This window comes from Suricata suricatta, chromosome 2, assembly GCF_006229205.1.
Source record: "Suricata suricatta isolate VVHF042 chromosome 2, meerkat_22Aug2017_6uvM2_HiC, whole genome shotgun sequence".
NCBI classification, from domain to species: domain Eukaryota; kingdom Metazoa; phylum Chordata; class Mammalia; order Carnivora; family Herpestidae; genus Suricata; species Suricata suricatta.
Window position 1 is genome coordinate 173,604,906 of NC_043701.1, and position 16,072 is coordinate 173,620,977.

General features: G+C 45.2%; 1 long non-coding RNA gene across 3 annotated transcripts in view; it reads right to left on the reverse strand.

The window, feature by feature from the left end:
* Positions 1 to 2,870: 2,870 nt before the first annotated feature.
* Positions 2,871 to 16,072, reverse strand: part of LOC115273771 — a 20,889-nt gene continuing 7,687 nt past the window's right edge. The window contains exons 2-4 of one of the 3 annotated variants that reach the window (XR_003900944.1): positions 13,374 to 13,515; positions 8,506 to 8,699; positions 2,871 to 3,121 (exon numbers count right to left, since the gene is read on the reverse strand). This is a non-coding gene — a long non-coding RNA (uncharacterized LOC115273771). Of the gene's footprint in view, positions 3,122 to 8,505; positions 8,700 to 11,736; positions 11,833 to 13,373; positions 13,516 to 16,072 lie in introns of those variants that run through there. The other 2 variants (XR_003900938.1, XR_003900942.1) reach the window with 2 other exon arrangements.

The following is a 16,072-nucleotide window of genomic DNA, read 5'->3' on the forward strand; positions in this document are numbered from 1 at the left end:
CAATTCCACGCTGATGGTAATCTTTGCAGAGTTCTTATATTCCTAGCCTGCCCCGGTTTCTCTCAACCTCTTCCCTTTATCCCCCCACAAACGTTCAAGGAAAGATTCACTCCCACCAGATCCATGTCAGCGCCATAATGAAAACCACCGCCCAAGCCCACGAAGGACCAGATCTGTCGAAACCTAATGAGAATGGTTCCGATTATGCAAAAAGCAACCTCATGGTTATTCTAATGTTACAAGTAAATATAAAACATTTAGAAATACTTGGCTTGCGCTGGTTTTTTCAAGCACAGATGTCTGACTCCCTGCCAGTTTGTTATTAAAAATGCTACGGTGGTTTGGGTACAAAGATTACTGTAAAAATAAAAGCTGATGCACTCGGAGTGCTTGTTTTGACTTTGCAGAGAAAGTCAGCGACGGCGAGGGGGGGCAGATGGTGGCTAGCGGTGGCTGTAAAGCAGGCACCCCAACATTCACAGCTTGGTCACTGCCCCCCTTAAAAACCTGCAGCAACTCCTCATTGCACCTCAAATCCCAGATCAGCTCCTGCAGTCCTCCGGCCCTAGCTGCTCCCAACCCCCTCGCCTACTGGCTTCTTCTAGCTTCACACATTTGCACTTGGTGCGTCCCCTGCTTGTGCAAGCTTCCCCGGGGGGCTCCCCATATAGCTGGTCCCTCCGAAGGCTTCATCCTTCTAGCCGGTTCTGGCCACCTTCTGTGCTGTAGGTGTGCCCCTCCCGTCTCTGGTCTCTGCACTTTGTTCCTTTGCTTCCTTCTCACCCTGGAATGACTGTTCACTCTTTTCTCTTTCCCTCCAGAGAGTAGGTCCCATGAAGGCAGGAACCCTGTCTGTTTTGTTTACACACTTTGTCTCCAGCAAATAGAGCCATGTTGAGGCTCACAGTAGTTGCTCAATAAAAGTTTGTTGAACAAAGTAACGAATTTACCAGAGCACCTGAAGTCTTGCATCACAGAGTCCCCTCTGGGTCCATGGGCCACAAGGAAAGAGGCAAGTTCTGCACATTTTAATCAGCTCATGTAAGACACCGAAACTCAGGGGAATACTGGACGCCTGTGAGCAACGATTTTGAGGCCAGCACGGACTTCCGGGACGGGGCTCCCAAGCTCAGCAAACGAATAGTTTAATTTGCAATAGCTATTACTGACGTCTAGCAGAAGACGTGTAAAAGAGACAGAGGATTGAGGGGGTTCAAATGCACCAACACAAATATTGTCACCCAAACAACCCTGCGATTCTGGATAAACACACTGATGGGACGAGAATGATTTTGGGGCCTGGGAGAGGGGGTGCTCCCTGGAGCCTTTGCACCTTAGCTTGGCATTCAAGGCCTCCTCTTCCACTTGCTTCAGTCTCCTTTAATTTCTTCTCATGCCTCTCTTCATGCAGCCTGCGTCCCTTTGGTCCTGAATTATTTGTTATACGTCTCAGTCCCTGCATGCTTTCGCTCGGCCTGTCCCTTTACTCTCCAGGAGCCCTTGACCTAGAATGCCCCTTCCCCACCTGACGGATCCAAAGCCGACTCACTGGTCAGGGCCTGGTTCAAAGATCATCTTCTTCTCAGACTTTAATCACATCCACTTCCACCTGGCAGTGATCGCTCCCTCCGCTGAACAACCTGGGCATGTTTTTCCCTTTTCCTCATCGTGTTTGGCTTGCTATCAAGCCTGACTTCATGTTCCATAAGGGCAGGAGCTGTGCCTCGTTTTTTGTGATAAGTGAGTCAACGGCATTTCCTGGGCACACACAGCCATGTGTCCTTAGCTCTGCTCGGCATGGGGCAATGTCAGGAGGCCGCACTGATCGGAATCCAAAACATAACCTCCCCTTCCCCAAGACACGAGAGAGAAGCGATGCGGCATATAGATTGATCACCCAAAATCTATGTCTATAGGACCCTACGTGTCCAGACGAAAGTCCAAAAAGCAAACTGAACGTTCCCCTTTCCATTCAGATGCTTTCCTGTTGGGAGGCCAAGAGCCCGAAACAGCAGAATTCCTGGGCGCTCGACAAACCTCTCCCATCCCCAACTTTCCCAAATATTTTATTCCAAAATTCTGTCCAAATAAAAAAATCCCTCAGGAAACTCCAGCACTAACACTGAACACATGAGTCCAGGAGCCAGCCGGTGCTCCAAGTAGAAAGAAATACCCTGTTTTTGCCAGGTAGATGTTGTCAAATACAGGAACCTGCAAATATATTTATCTCTAGTGGGTCATCACCAAAGCACGCACCTCCCACAGGGTCCAATTTCTCGTACGAAATGATGGTAACTGGTTTTGGACAATCGTACACGTACTTAGCCAAGAAGCCTCCCTTTCTGCGTGATCCAGGAGATCTGGAAATGTTCTGCAAGCAATGTGGTTTTCAATCGAGGCCCAGTACAAGCTTTTGATCTATACATGATGGTGCGCATGCGTCTGCCTACGCCCTGAGTCCAAGGGCAGAGTGTAAACACTCCGGTCCGGTCCGGAATCCGGATTTATTATGCTGCTTTGGGACACACACATCTTCTGCATTCTCTACACACAGGACACGTGGAGAGGTGAGGTTGGAGTCCCGTGACTGACACTCAAGGGTGGCCTTGGCAGCCTCAGGGTCTCCGTCCTATTTTCAACAAGTGATTGCTATTCGAGGGGGAACTAGCAAAACGGTCTCCCTGAACTCATCACGAATTGCAACAGGAGGAAACGCTCCATCACGGAGAAGTGACGCTAATGTATTCTATTAGATTTGCTTATCATGTTAAAGAGCATATTAAAAGGAAATGTTTGGAAAAGAGATGCCATAACGTGGTATGATGGATTGAGAATTCCTAATTTGGAAAAAATGTGCTAAGACAACATGATTGATGTGAGTGACCTACTTTATTTTATAAGAATGTATGAGTTGCCTTGGGCTCATTGGTACACATATTTGGAAAAAGTTGTTTTTTTTCCACATTAAGTTTTTATTAACATTTTCAAAAGAGCAGAAACACCATAGAAGGATAGAAGTTGTGACTTGTCAATGCAGATGTGCTTGTAGTCATTTGCTGCACAGAGAAACTTACCCCCTCTTTGGAAGGGTTTCTGGATTAGGTTCTTGCCGAGTGAACACCTGAAGGGGAGAAATATGACACGGTTTTCACTGATAAAATATGACAGGGAACGGGGCGTTTTTATTTAAAGCACAAACGGGGCTTCAGCTACTTCTAGCTAGTGATCTCTTAGAACCATTAACATTTCCTGGAGCCCCCTGACCACCTTCGTGCAGCAGAGAGCAAACGACATCGAGGCTGAGTTAACCGGTTTATTTCTCTTTTGGAAACAGAAGCCCAAGGGGGAGCCTGGGTGGCTCAGGCAGTTAAGCGTCTGGCCTGGCTCAGGTCATGATCTCTTGGTTGGTGAGTTCGAGCCCTGCATCCGGCTCTTTTGCTGACCAGCTCAGAGCCTGGAGCCTGCTTCTGATTCTGTGTCTCCTTCTCTCTCTCTCTGCCCCTCCCAGCTCATGTTCTGTCTGTCTGTCTCTCTCAAAAATAAATAAACATTAAAAAATAATAAATAAAATAAAATGGTCCTGGAAATTTGAGGCCAAAGCTGTGGTTTCCCTGTTATCAAATGAAGCCGCTTGGTCTGGAAGTTGGGAACTCTTGGGTTTATCCCAGAAACAGAGCAGTGGGGGCTCCCAAACAGAGCTGCTGTTAACACTCTGACAGAACACTCTGTTATCATGAAAATGACATTGCCAGGGAGTTTAAGACTTAAGAAAAGCCTATGGTATGATGTGCACTGAAGAAAGTGGAATCTGAAGAAGAAATATGTATTGAAAAGTAGAGGTCAGAGAATAAACTGGCATAAGCTTCCCAGAGGGCAATTTGTCAACTTGTCACCAAAGCCTTAGATTTCTGCATGTCTTTTTTTTTTTTTAATTTCTGCATGTCTTTGAACCCAGAATACCACTCCTAGAAAGTTCTCCTGAAGAATAATAGCGAATATTCACAGAGCTTTAAGTAATAAGATGTTCACTATAGAGTTATAATATTAAAAAATCGATGAGCTAAATGTCTGCAGTTGGGGTTGCTTAAATAAATTCACACATTTACTGCAGTCATTGAAATGATGACATAGAATAATAACATTGTGGGAAAAGGTTTGTAATCGTTTATGAAAAAGGAGAAGTGGGTTAGAAAACATTATGAATAGTATGATACTATTTCAACAACTTTGTATACATGTATCTACTTAATTCTCAGACCTATACATTGTATAGCTCAGTAGACATATGTACAACATCATGTATATTGTGATACTATTTCAGGTATATACATGTATAAATGTATATAATATATACAATATGTGTATATAATATATATACAATATGTGTATATAATGCATCTTTTTTGGGGAGTGGAACATTCATCAAAATGTTAAGAGTAACTTTTTCTAAAGAGTAGATTTTACAGGGGCGCCTGGGTGGCTCAGTCGGTTGAGCGTCAGACTTCAGCTCAGGCTATAATCTCATAGTTCATAGGTTCAAGCCCTGTGTCAGGGTCTGTGCTGACAGTTCAGAGCCTGGAGCCTACTTCAGATTCTGTGTCTCCCTTTCTCTTCACCCCTCCCCTGCTCCTGCTCTGTCTCTCTCACTCTCTCAAAAATAAATAAATGTTTAACAAAATTTTTTAAAATAGATTTTACAGGTACTATTTGTGTCTCTGTTTTTGTGTGTTTTCATGTTCTACAATAGACATGTTTTTCTTTGGTAATAAGTAAAGCAGTTATTAAATAGGAAATCCAAGAGACTCAACTGATTACTTAATAGAAACAATAAGAGAGTTTGCAAGGATTCCCAGACACAAACTAAATAGTTTTCTCATATAATAGTAATAGCAAGTTGAAAATATAAAATGAAAATTATTTCTTTCACTATAGCAAAAACAGAACAAAACAAAGCATAAATCATCCATAAGACTGAAAGTACACTGACTAATTCATGCAGGAAATACCTAAGACCTGTTTAGAAGCAAATATTGAATACACTGAAGAAAATCTAAATAAAATAAATTATTGTATCTCTCCTTGGGATGTCTAAATATTGTTAAGATTTCAGTTCTTCCCCCAACTTAGCCTATACATTTTATGCAACTTCAATAAAATTTTTTTTCAAAAATTTTTGTTTCTCTATTTTAAAGTAAGCTCTCTGCCCAACTTGAGGCTTGAACTCAAAACCCTGAGCTCAAGAGTCAAATGCTCTACCGACTGAGCCAGTCAGGGGCCCCAATAAAATTTCTGATTAAAACAACTGGCAAGTTGATTCTAAATATTATCTAGGAAGACAGATACATGAGCATAAACAACTTTTGTAAAAGAGAAAAATGAGATGGGGCTTGCCCCATTGGATTTGAAAAGATATTATTAGAGTCAGAAGAATTAGGCACTACGATAATGTTGTAGAACTATCAAATAGATAAACAAATAAAATAGAATGCAGAATAGAATAAAATAGGCTAATGGAATAAAAAGTATGTTACAAATAAAAATTGGATTTCTTATTTGTAGAGAAAAGCTAGGTTAGAGCATCAATGGTGTTGGAATAATCAGTGATCCATTTGCAGGGGAAAAAAGTGGGGTTTCACCCTGTGCCACATTCATAGGGGAAAAAAAATCCAAATGTATTGAAGAGGCATGCTTTTTTTAAATTATAAAAGTTGTAAAAAAAACTATATAAATGAACAATTCCATAATCCTTTTTAAAAGTTTATTTTACTTTTAAAAAAATTATTATTTTGGGGAGACAGAGAGATGAGCATGAGCAGGAGAGGGGCAGAGAGAGGGAGACACAGAATCGGAAGCAGGCTCCAGGCTCTGAGCTATCAGCATAGAGCCCGATGCGGGGCTGGAACCCACGAACTGCGAGATCATGACCAGAGCCGAAGTCGGCCACTTAACCAACTGAGCCACCCAGGCGCCCCAAAATAATTCCATGATCTTGAGAATGAGAAAAGCTATTCTTGAAAACAGATAAACCTCCGAATCCATAAAGGAAAAAACTAACAATTTACCTGCATAAATATTTAAGTCTGTGGTATGGGAGACGAACACAATAAACACATGACAAACTAGGGAAATAACGTAATTGTAGGACAAGCAATCGATCAAGAGGTTTACCATATAAAGTGTTGCTTTCAATAAGAAAAAGACCATCATTCCAATAGAAAAATCAGAAGACATGAGCGAGATTTTTACAGAAGAAGAAATACAAATAGCTGTCAAACGTACAAAAAAAAAAGGTACTCAACCTCACTAATGAGCAGCTTCAAATTAGGAGAAAATAATATTCTCACTCGTCACTATCAAAAGGAAGATAACACTCAATATATTGAGGATGTGCAGACATATCTTTGACCCTGTAATCCATGACATGGAATTTATCTGATGGAAATGACACAGAATAGCCAATAGACACTAGAACTCTCTGCCGTTGGTTAAAGGAAGGAGGTAACCTATCTATACAGTGATAGAAAGTCCAAGAGCCCAGGATTTCGTGATCCCAGTAGTTATGTGTACGTTTTAAAGAGCATACACAACTACTTGTGTATGGAGAAGAATTGTTACAGCAATGGCAGTGGAGGCGGGGAGGCACCTTCACTGACTTTCCTCTTCTGGGACATTTACATTTTTTAGGATCGGGTGTCACTTTAAAAATAAAAAAAAAATTGCACATCTGACAGCTGTGCCCACAGAGGTGAGAGGACCTGCCCGAGGTTGACAGCACGTGAGGTCCTGGGGTGCTGGGTCTCCTGATGCCCAGACCTCCTCTGCCCCCAGAATTCCTTCTTCCCGCTGAAGAAGAGCCCCTCCTCCAGGGGGATCCTGATGTGCCCTGAAGACATCACTTACTGCCACCTGTCGGGCATCCGTCTAATGAGTTTCAGGGTGGGGCACTTCACCCCGCAGTAATGATGGGACCACCCAGCGAGTGCCAGAGCCAGCTGGCCCTCTTGCCTCCAAAGGGACATCGTATGAAGGCATCTGTGGGTTCTAGTAGAACCAGTGGGGTGGCAGAGGTAGAGGGGGCAAAGCAGGAAGAAGCATGGCCTCCAAGGGTCTGGCAACATCAGCTGATATTGTAAAGTGCTTTATGATTTTCTTCCATCCATTACCTTATTTGATCTACAGCATCACCTCCTAAGAATCAAGAGGGATTGTTATTATTCCCATTTTACAGAAGAAACAACTGAGACTCAGGAGGTTGTGCCACGGGCCTGGTCACACAGCTGGCAGGTGTGGAGAAGGAATGAGACGTTGGGTCAGCTTGACATTCATTCTCCGCTCCTGCCACACTGCTGCTGCTCTTCTGAGAGAGCACCCACCCGCCCTCAGCCCGTGGAAGCAAGTTCCCCTTGCTGGAAACTGGCCTTGACCAAGAGCACTGTGGAGCTTTCTGCACAGTCTAGGATGACTTCTGACTCCTAGTCCCTGACCTAGGATGACAGAGTCTCTTCTGGCAGCTTTTTGCTCCTTGGCAGCTAAGACTGGTTGGGCTGATTGCCTGGGGAGCCCCAAGGAAGGGCGCAGACCTGAAGGTTCTCCAATGGAGGGTCTCATCCTGCCCGGGAAAGGCTTCTAATCACTAGAGCTTGATCTGGAAGCCCCGAGTGTCACTGATTCACACCGAGCTCTGGCAGTGTAGCACAGTGTGTGGCTCACCGCAAAATGCCCAACAGAGGCTTGCTGCGTCAGTAGATTGGCTGTAAAGGCCTGGATTCCCACTCCAGTTTGTTGGATCTCACCCTGACCTCAGGCTATCCCTGTCCCCACCCAAGACTCTTCCTTCCCTACTGTAACATGGGTGTGGGTCAATCTCTGGGACCTGAAGGAATCCCTCATGGCTAGGGGGCGACCAGCCTACCTTCAGAACAAAAGGGCCGAAGGGGCAGAGGCCAGCCTAGTGCAGGAGATTAGGGCCAAGGCTGCAGAGTCCACCTTTCTAGCTGTTTCGCTGGACTCAGCTACCCCAAGAATTTGACCCCGCCATGAGCAGCCCCTTAAAACCTGGCTCCTCTGTTTCTGCTTGTCCTCAGCACACAGCAGGTGCCTGTGAACACATGTGGTCTGTTGTAACAACTTGCCACAGTAGAAATGAGAGGCTTAGGACTGAAAATGATGTTATAGGCTATGCAGTCCATCACCTTCCATTGGAGACCCAGAAGACTTGCCCAAGGTCCGAGAGAGAGAGAGAGAGAGAGAGAGAGAGAGAGAGAGAGAGAGAGATGCAATGGAAGAGATTTGGACAGAATGAATGAGCCAATTTTCAGATATTAGCCCAAGCGAAGGCCAGCTCACTTGGTTTGGGTTGGGAGCCAGGGGAACCTGATTGAGAACCACCCAGCACATACCAGAACCCCCACATTGGCTCCAGTCAAAGCGCAATTACTGCTGGGAGAGGCACGATGCTCTCATAATGAAGTCATATCTATCGAAAAGATCCTTGAGGCTACTTACCTGTGAAATAATTACAAGTGCCTCAGAACTGGGAGATCAAGGATTTTTATCCAACATCCCACGATGCTCTTAAAAAAGGTTTCACTATAAACTGCAGGTGAGGTGGGGAGAGGCAAGATTTTGGAGCCAGGGCACCATGTTTTAATTCCACCTTTTATGTTTTGGCACATCGTCTCATGTATGTGTATCTCTCTCTATAGACATATTAAAGCAACATTAAAGGAGATTAAAAGAGCAACAATTGTCATCCGTAATCATACTGTCATAACTCAGTTGTACTCACACGCATACACCTTGTTTAATTACACAAGCTCCACACCAAGGCACCCTCCCTGTCACAAGGGAAGCAAGAAGTGCCCATGGTCATCATTCCCCCATCAGTGCCCCTCCGCTCCCTTGAGGCAACACAGTTGTCACTTGAATAGCTTTCCAGAATTTTTCTCTAAGAGCTCATTTAAATATATACAGGTAACTATATATTACCATGTGAATAAAACAGACAGGTAAGCGTTTATTTTAAACATTAATGGGATCATGTTATGTGTTGTTCTGGAACTTGCTTTAGCTCCCTTTATCAGGTCTTGGAGGCCTTCACATAATACTACATGGAGACAGCTCCTCCCATATTTTTAACAGTGACCCGATTTTCTGTAGTATGCAAACAACATAATTTTTTACCCAGTTCCCCATCAAGGGACGCATGGGCTGTTTCCAATTTTTCAATATTCCAAACAGTGAATATATATGTTCAGTGAATATATATTTTCAGCCTTAAGCTTTCTGTCTCTCTCACGCGGCTGATGAATCTTTTAATTCATGTCAGCAGACTGTCCTACTGGGGAATGTCAGCTCCATGAGAGCAGGGATGTTGCCTGTTTTCTTTCCTGCTGTGTCCCTAACAGTGCTTGCTCAGCAGAGGTGCACCATAAATATTCATTGAATGAAAAATTGACCAGCAAGGGGAGGATATAGCTGAAAACCATTTTAACAAGTAATGCTTGCCTAATGCCAGAACTTTACAAAGGCATTTTTACTTCCTAATCACATTCTGTCCTCAGAACAACTGCGTGATGTCAGTAGATCCTGCATTGTTATTGCCCCCAACTTGCTGATAGAACAGCATCAGGAGGAAAAAACATAGGGGTTTTCTGTCTGGACACATTAAATAATAGTTATCCAGTTCCCCAACTAGTCCTTAAGAGCAAGGATCTGATCTGCTAAATCTTTAAGCCTTGTTAATTGCAGGTCAATTGCAAATTTCCTTATAAATGGTAAATGCACACTGTTTGAGTGAATAAATGATCCCCAAATACTATAAATGTGTGATTTTAAGTGGTGCCGTACTTCTGAGGGCACAGTTCACTAACCCACTCTGCTTTCGAGATGGTAACCAAGCTATCCTGACCCAACTTCACCATCCAGGGGATGGAACAGGGAACGGCCTTTCTTCCTTCCCCAGAGTTGGGGGTTATGCTTTTTCCTCCCTCACTACCAGGTCAAATCTACTTCTGACAATCCTTCTCCTAGGTTTATATACCTTCTAAATTCTTCTTCCTTTTCTCTTTGGAATTTTAAGTATTGCCCACCTCTACTCTCTCTCTTCGAATAATTTGAAAGTCAAAACCAACCAACCCCAAAAAAGATGGAGAAGTCAAACTGTCATGCTCTGCCATGAAAAAGGAAGACATATATTAAAAAAAATTTTTTTTTGAATTTTTATTTATGTTTGAGGGAGACAGAGCCAGAGCTGGGGAGGGGCAGACAGAGAGGGAGACACAGAATCCAAAGCAGGCTCCAGGCTCTGCACTGTCAGCACAGAGCCTGACATGGTGCTCAAATTCATGAACCATGAGATTACGACCTGAGCCAAGGTCCGATGCTCAACCCACTGAGCCACCCGGGGGGCCCCTGGACATGCATATTGAAGCAGAATCAGGTCAAGGACCACTGCCCTTTGACGTGCCCCAGGACCTTAGAGTCTCTCTAGGGGCTCCATCTAATTCCTTATCCCAACAACTCACTTTGCATCAAAATGTGTTCTCTTCTGCTAACTAGGATTCACTTCTATTTTTCTGTTTTCTTAAATTAGGACAACCTCTACTACTACACCCAGAAGCTCTTACTATGCTTATTTATTTACAAGATAGTCTTCCCCCACTAGACAGGTGAACTGCTTTAGGGAGGATATCATGAGCTTTTTTTCATTTTTGAATCCCAAACGACAGCACAGTGTCGGACAGATAGCTGGTATAAATATATATTTTGGTCCGGGGGAGGGGGAGGATTTTGCTAGTCATGGCACACAACCGATATAATTCAACACAATAGATATGGAGCCTTATATTCCTACCAAGCCTAAAATTCTTTATCTTATGAGTAGGCATTTACTAGATTTTGGTGAGGTGGGAGGGGAAACTTGAAACCTTGACCATTTTTAACATTGTCACTGTGAGGGACAACATTCTGAGTCCTTGACAGTGATTAAGAAAGAAACGTTTGGAACATAACCTAGTCAAAACATAAGGCCTTCTAGCCTCCTTCCTGACTCAGGCACAGATTCCCATGGACATTCAGGCACAGGCTCCATGGACCCCCGCCCCGATCGGGAAATGCAGTGTCTGACTACAAACGTGGAGAACTAACAGCATCAAAGAAGACAGAGTCTCGTAGATGGTGGATCTTAACAGGACCTTAAGATTGCATCATCGTTTTAAGGATCCAGTCCTCTTGGATTTAACTGCAGACCTGCAAAAAGGGGCTGCTGGGAGAGGCTGGTCCAGGGGGCCAAGCCTGGTGTCCCTCTCTGCAAAGCTCTGCATGTTGCGTGTGGTTTGTCTTAGCTGAGCGCCACATGCTTTATTTATTTTTTTCTTTGCCTCCCTAGCTTGGTCTCTGGCTATAATAATTGCCCAAGATTCTTCCTTTACTTTCCTTTTCTTTATTGAGGTATAAAAGTTGATAGTAAAATCCACAGGTCTTAAGTTCAAATGAGTGTTGGCAACTGTATACGTGTGTTAGCATCACCCTAATCAAGGTGACATTTCCAGCCCCCACAAAGTTCCCTTGTCTTCCTCTGTAGCCAACCCTCTGCCAGAGACAACCACTATTCTGATTTCTATGTCCAGTTATGACCTTCGCATAAACAGAACTACGTAGCACGTTTCTTTCCTTTATTTATTTACTAGAACAACAATAATGAAAACACGTAGACATAATCTAATTTTTCTTTTCCAAGGTGTCAAAAGTTAACGTCCCCAAACGTTGGACAGTGGTGGCCGCTGGCAAGGGGAAATTCAAGTGATTGTTTTCTTCTTCACACTTTCTGGTCTAGTATGAAAATATGCATATAATTTTATCATAATGAGATAATAAGCTTTTCCATGGCATGGGGAGTGAAGAAGTGAGGTTCAGCTGTGGGTAGAGATGGAGCCCTCGTGTCTCATGGCTTAAGCCTTTCCTTGGCCAGGCCCTTCCTGGAGACCGGATAATTGGAATATCACTTCCAGGTTAGAGACCCCCTTGTGCCATTTCCTGTCTCGAGTCTCCATTATGCTTTAGGATATGGAACCATTTGGCCAAAGGATTCATTCTATCTCAAACTCTTCCCCTTGGATCTTAGCAAATAGAAAAGATTGTCTAAAGCAAGGGCTAACAATACCACTAATATCATGTAAACATACACACACATGCGATTTTAAATTCTTGATGCCCCACTTGAGTTTTAGGGACAAACATAAAGCAAATGATTATTGAGCATAATATCCAATTGTAGATCAAATTTATACACTACTGTCTCTGAATAGTGTTTGAACACAGATGGGGGGAGGGCTCTTTGTTTTGTTTCCCTGATGTCCCTGTTACATAAATGGGTGCACACGTAGGGAAACAATGAGTATAAGAGAGGCATAAATGAAGAGAAAGTCTGAATCCCAAAATAATATTTGCGGGAACACTTAAAGAGAAAACAACCTAGCAATTTCACAACAGAATGCAAGGCCTGACTCTGTTGGTTAAATGGTCCCATATGTGGTGTGTGGAGCTGAGAGGCTTGGAACAGGCTGTCTCGGGCCAGGGCCAAGGCCATGCATGAACTGGCTGGGCAGTGAGCACGTTGTTCAACCTTGCGGAGCTCATTTCTGCCTCGCGAACTGGGTAATAACAGCAGTATCCACCTCACTGGGTGTGTGGGGAGGCGGCAGAAGCAAGGTGTGAGCAGGCTGTCTGTAATCCACGCATGCTACCCAGGGCCAGCTCTGTCTTGTCCCTTCCAGACCTGGAGTAAGTGCTCTGGAGAGAAGGTGGGATATAGGCTCTGTCTACTGTGGTGGTTGACTTTTGGGAAGACTCAGAGCACAGTGTTAGCTCTTTCCTCACACCATGGCCCTTGGCTTCCTCACTGGGGAGAAGGGGGAGTATTCAGAGAGATATAGGAGATGGAGAAAGGAGGGCAGGTTGGAGACAGACCTGGGGTGGAATCCAGATACCTTCATTTCCTACTTGTGTGTGTGTTACCTTGGGTGAGTCCCTTTATTTCAGAGTCTCAGTTTTTGCAACTGCAAAGTGGGAATAGATAGAATACTTCAGTGGATTTCTGGGAGGACTGGATGAGACAGAACTTGGTAATAGATGCTGAGCACAGTATCCATACAGGGGCCATCAGTCATAGAAACGGCCTGTCTCTCATGCAAGATGCCCTGGCAGCAAATGAGCAATGAAACAGACCCTCCCTAGTCCCCAGCACCCCTGAGTAATGCCCCTCAAATCAGAATCGGCAGGGCTCAGAGCAAGGGACAGAAATCTGGAACTCTCATGCTTATACAATGAGAATCAAGTTTTCCACCACATTGGGCATGGGCAAGAGGGATCACCTGGACGGAGAAAATGTGCAAGATGTGCCAAAGCCCATCTGGGGGGAGAGCTGTGTCCACGTGGTTGGCACTCTGATCCACTCTTCATCTGGAAGGCTTGGCCTCCTGTGCACGGTCAGAAACCTTGCCCTGTAGCCAGGCCCTGGAGAAGTGGGGAGCGGGGGTTCGGTTGTTTTATTTTTGACAACACCGAGACTTCCTCCCACTTGCTCCCTCCCGCCACCCCCCTCTTCGTTCATCCTAGGAGCCCAACCTGCACTCTGCAGTGGCTTTTGACTTCTGCAAAAACCTTTCTCCAAGATTGGGGACTGGACTCAGGTCAGAGGTGGCTCAGTCTTGCAGAGCTCAGGGTTTTTCGAGCAGTGGTAAATCCAAGTCTGTTGGTAAGGTGGGTTTTTGTTTGGTTTTGTTTTTGCCAACTTTCACTGTTTGGTTCCACCAGATGGTCACCAGATAGCCATGGGGGGGGAGTCATTTTTAAGAAACAGACCAGGCACCTTGGCAGTCTCTGAACCTCTGCTCCCTTCCCTAGGCCTTCCTTGTTTCCTCCCCCCAGGTCCTCGGGCAGACTCCGGGGCCTCCAAGTGGCCGCCCGCTGGTTCACCGCTATGTAAAGTTAGGGCGTTTCTCATTTCCGATGCTGTCTTAGTCCATACCTGACTTGGATTGTCTTTTCTTTTCCTTTTTCCTTTTCCCCTCTATGAACTGGATCTCTTGTGCGCTTCCTCCCTTTTAAAGGGCAAACACGGGCAAATGCGTGAGATTCCGACTTTATTTTCCTCGGGCCCACACAGTCCATGCCTTCTTTCGGGAGCTCACAACTACTGGTAGTTTTAGCTCTTAACCGAGAGGAGAAGCCGATCCTAGTCGGCAGCACCTGATCTGCAAGTGGTGCAAGCCCCGGACACTTTTTCCCAGCGCGGGGCCCAGAGGGCCCGGCCAGCAGCCAGCAGCAGCAGGGACCTGCCAGAGCCCGGAGCCCTGCGGTGGGCGCGCCTGCTCCCGCCCCGGGCGCACCGGCACTGAGGGCCGAGCCTGCAGGTCTGGCGTCTGGAGCCCAGAACCTGGGAAGGGCCTCTGCTGCCCGCCCAGACGCCTCAGCTGAGCATATGCTGCACTCCCCAAATTCATTTTTAATTCATGACATCAGTTTAGGGACCATCAGAGCCTCTAAACAGCCTCTCAAAAACCAAAATAGCCACCACAGCACAAGTGAAAAGGGAGGAAGCCGTCTGGTCCAGAAGACAGTCTCCTCTGTCCCCAGGGAACGAGCATTTGGAAAACCGCTTTCCAGAGGGGGACTTGCTGTCCCTCACATCAGACTTACCTCCACCTCGCCTTTCCCTGGAGCCAAAACTGGCCACCAGGATATTTGTCATAACGACAGAGCTGTTGTGAAAGTGCTTTCCATTAGGATTTTATGATGTTGCATTAATCAAATATATATTTCTGGGGAGATTAAAGTCTCCTTCAAACACTTTTGCACACACATGTATATAACGAATATATCTATATGTACATATATATCCAAACTGTATAGAGCATTCAATATATGATGTATAATTAAACATATTATACATTAATAAGTAATATAATGTAATATAGGAATGAGATGTTAAATATATGTCAAACAGCATATAATATGATGAAACCATATAATACGTGTTATATGTTAAATAGCATGTAATATATAATTATATGTAACAAATAATATAAATAATGTATAGTACAAATGGACCATGCATAATAGATTATAGATCACATATATTAAACCGACTGTCTTCCTCTGAAATATCCAAGGGGCTGGGTATCACAGAGCGCCGGCTCAGCACAGGGGACCTGAGAAGGACACAGGCGGGGGACTGTTTCCCAATGCTTGGTGGCACCACCCTGGGTTTGCCCATCTCAACTGCCCACGCGCCTACGAGTCTTGGGGGGGAAGTAAAGATTCCAAAGGACTAGCTCCTTATTGGAGTAACGCAGCTAACAGACTATGTCTTATAGAGGTCGGTCTCCAATGAGGGGGGTGGGAGAGACACAAGTTTCCTAAATGAGACCCTCGGGCATCCTTCCCCACGTACACTCCAAGCCCTGCGCATTTGGCGCCTGGTCCCCGGAGCGCAAACCTAAGTGTTCTGTCTCAGACACGGAAGACAACTTTAAAGTGCCATTTTCCAGTGTAAGCATATAGAGGCAATTTGGAAACTGAAACGAATCTGTATATGTAAGACTTGACGTTGCAGAGGCCCTTTACAGCTGCGGTTAGAAAGGCAGTTAAAACCCCGTGGATGGGCTGCACGGAGACGATTCAAAGCAAAGCAAAACGCACAGTTAGAAATTTGATATTAACCGCGCACTGCCAAGTCATGCCGCTTAATTCTAATTGCTGGGAGTGTTCGCTCTGCTCACGCTGCATAACCAGGGAAAACGCTCGGACAGAGAAGTTACCCTAACGAGGTCCATCTTTTAAAAGTGGGGACGTATCTCGGAGGCTTCCTGGCGGGCTAACACAGCGTGTATGGGCCTCCGTTTCTCTCCAGTTACCTGGAAGCGGAACCTCAAAATCAATCGTCTGGAAGACGGGAGTGTGTGTTAGGCGAGGGCGGTTTTCGATGGCGCGGGCCGCGGACCCAGAGGCCCTCTCCCGGACCCCGGCTCCGGGTCGGAGGCCCGGGCGCACGCGGCGGAGGACGCCCGGC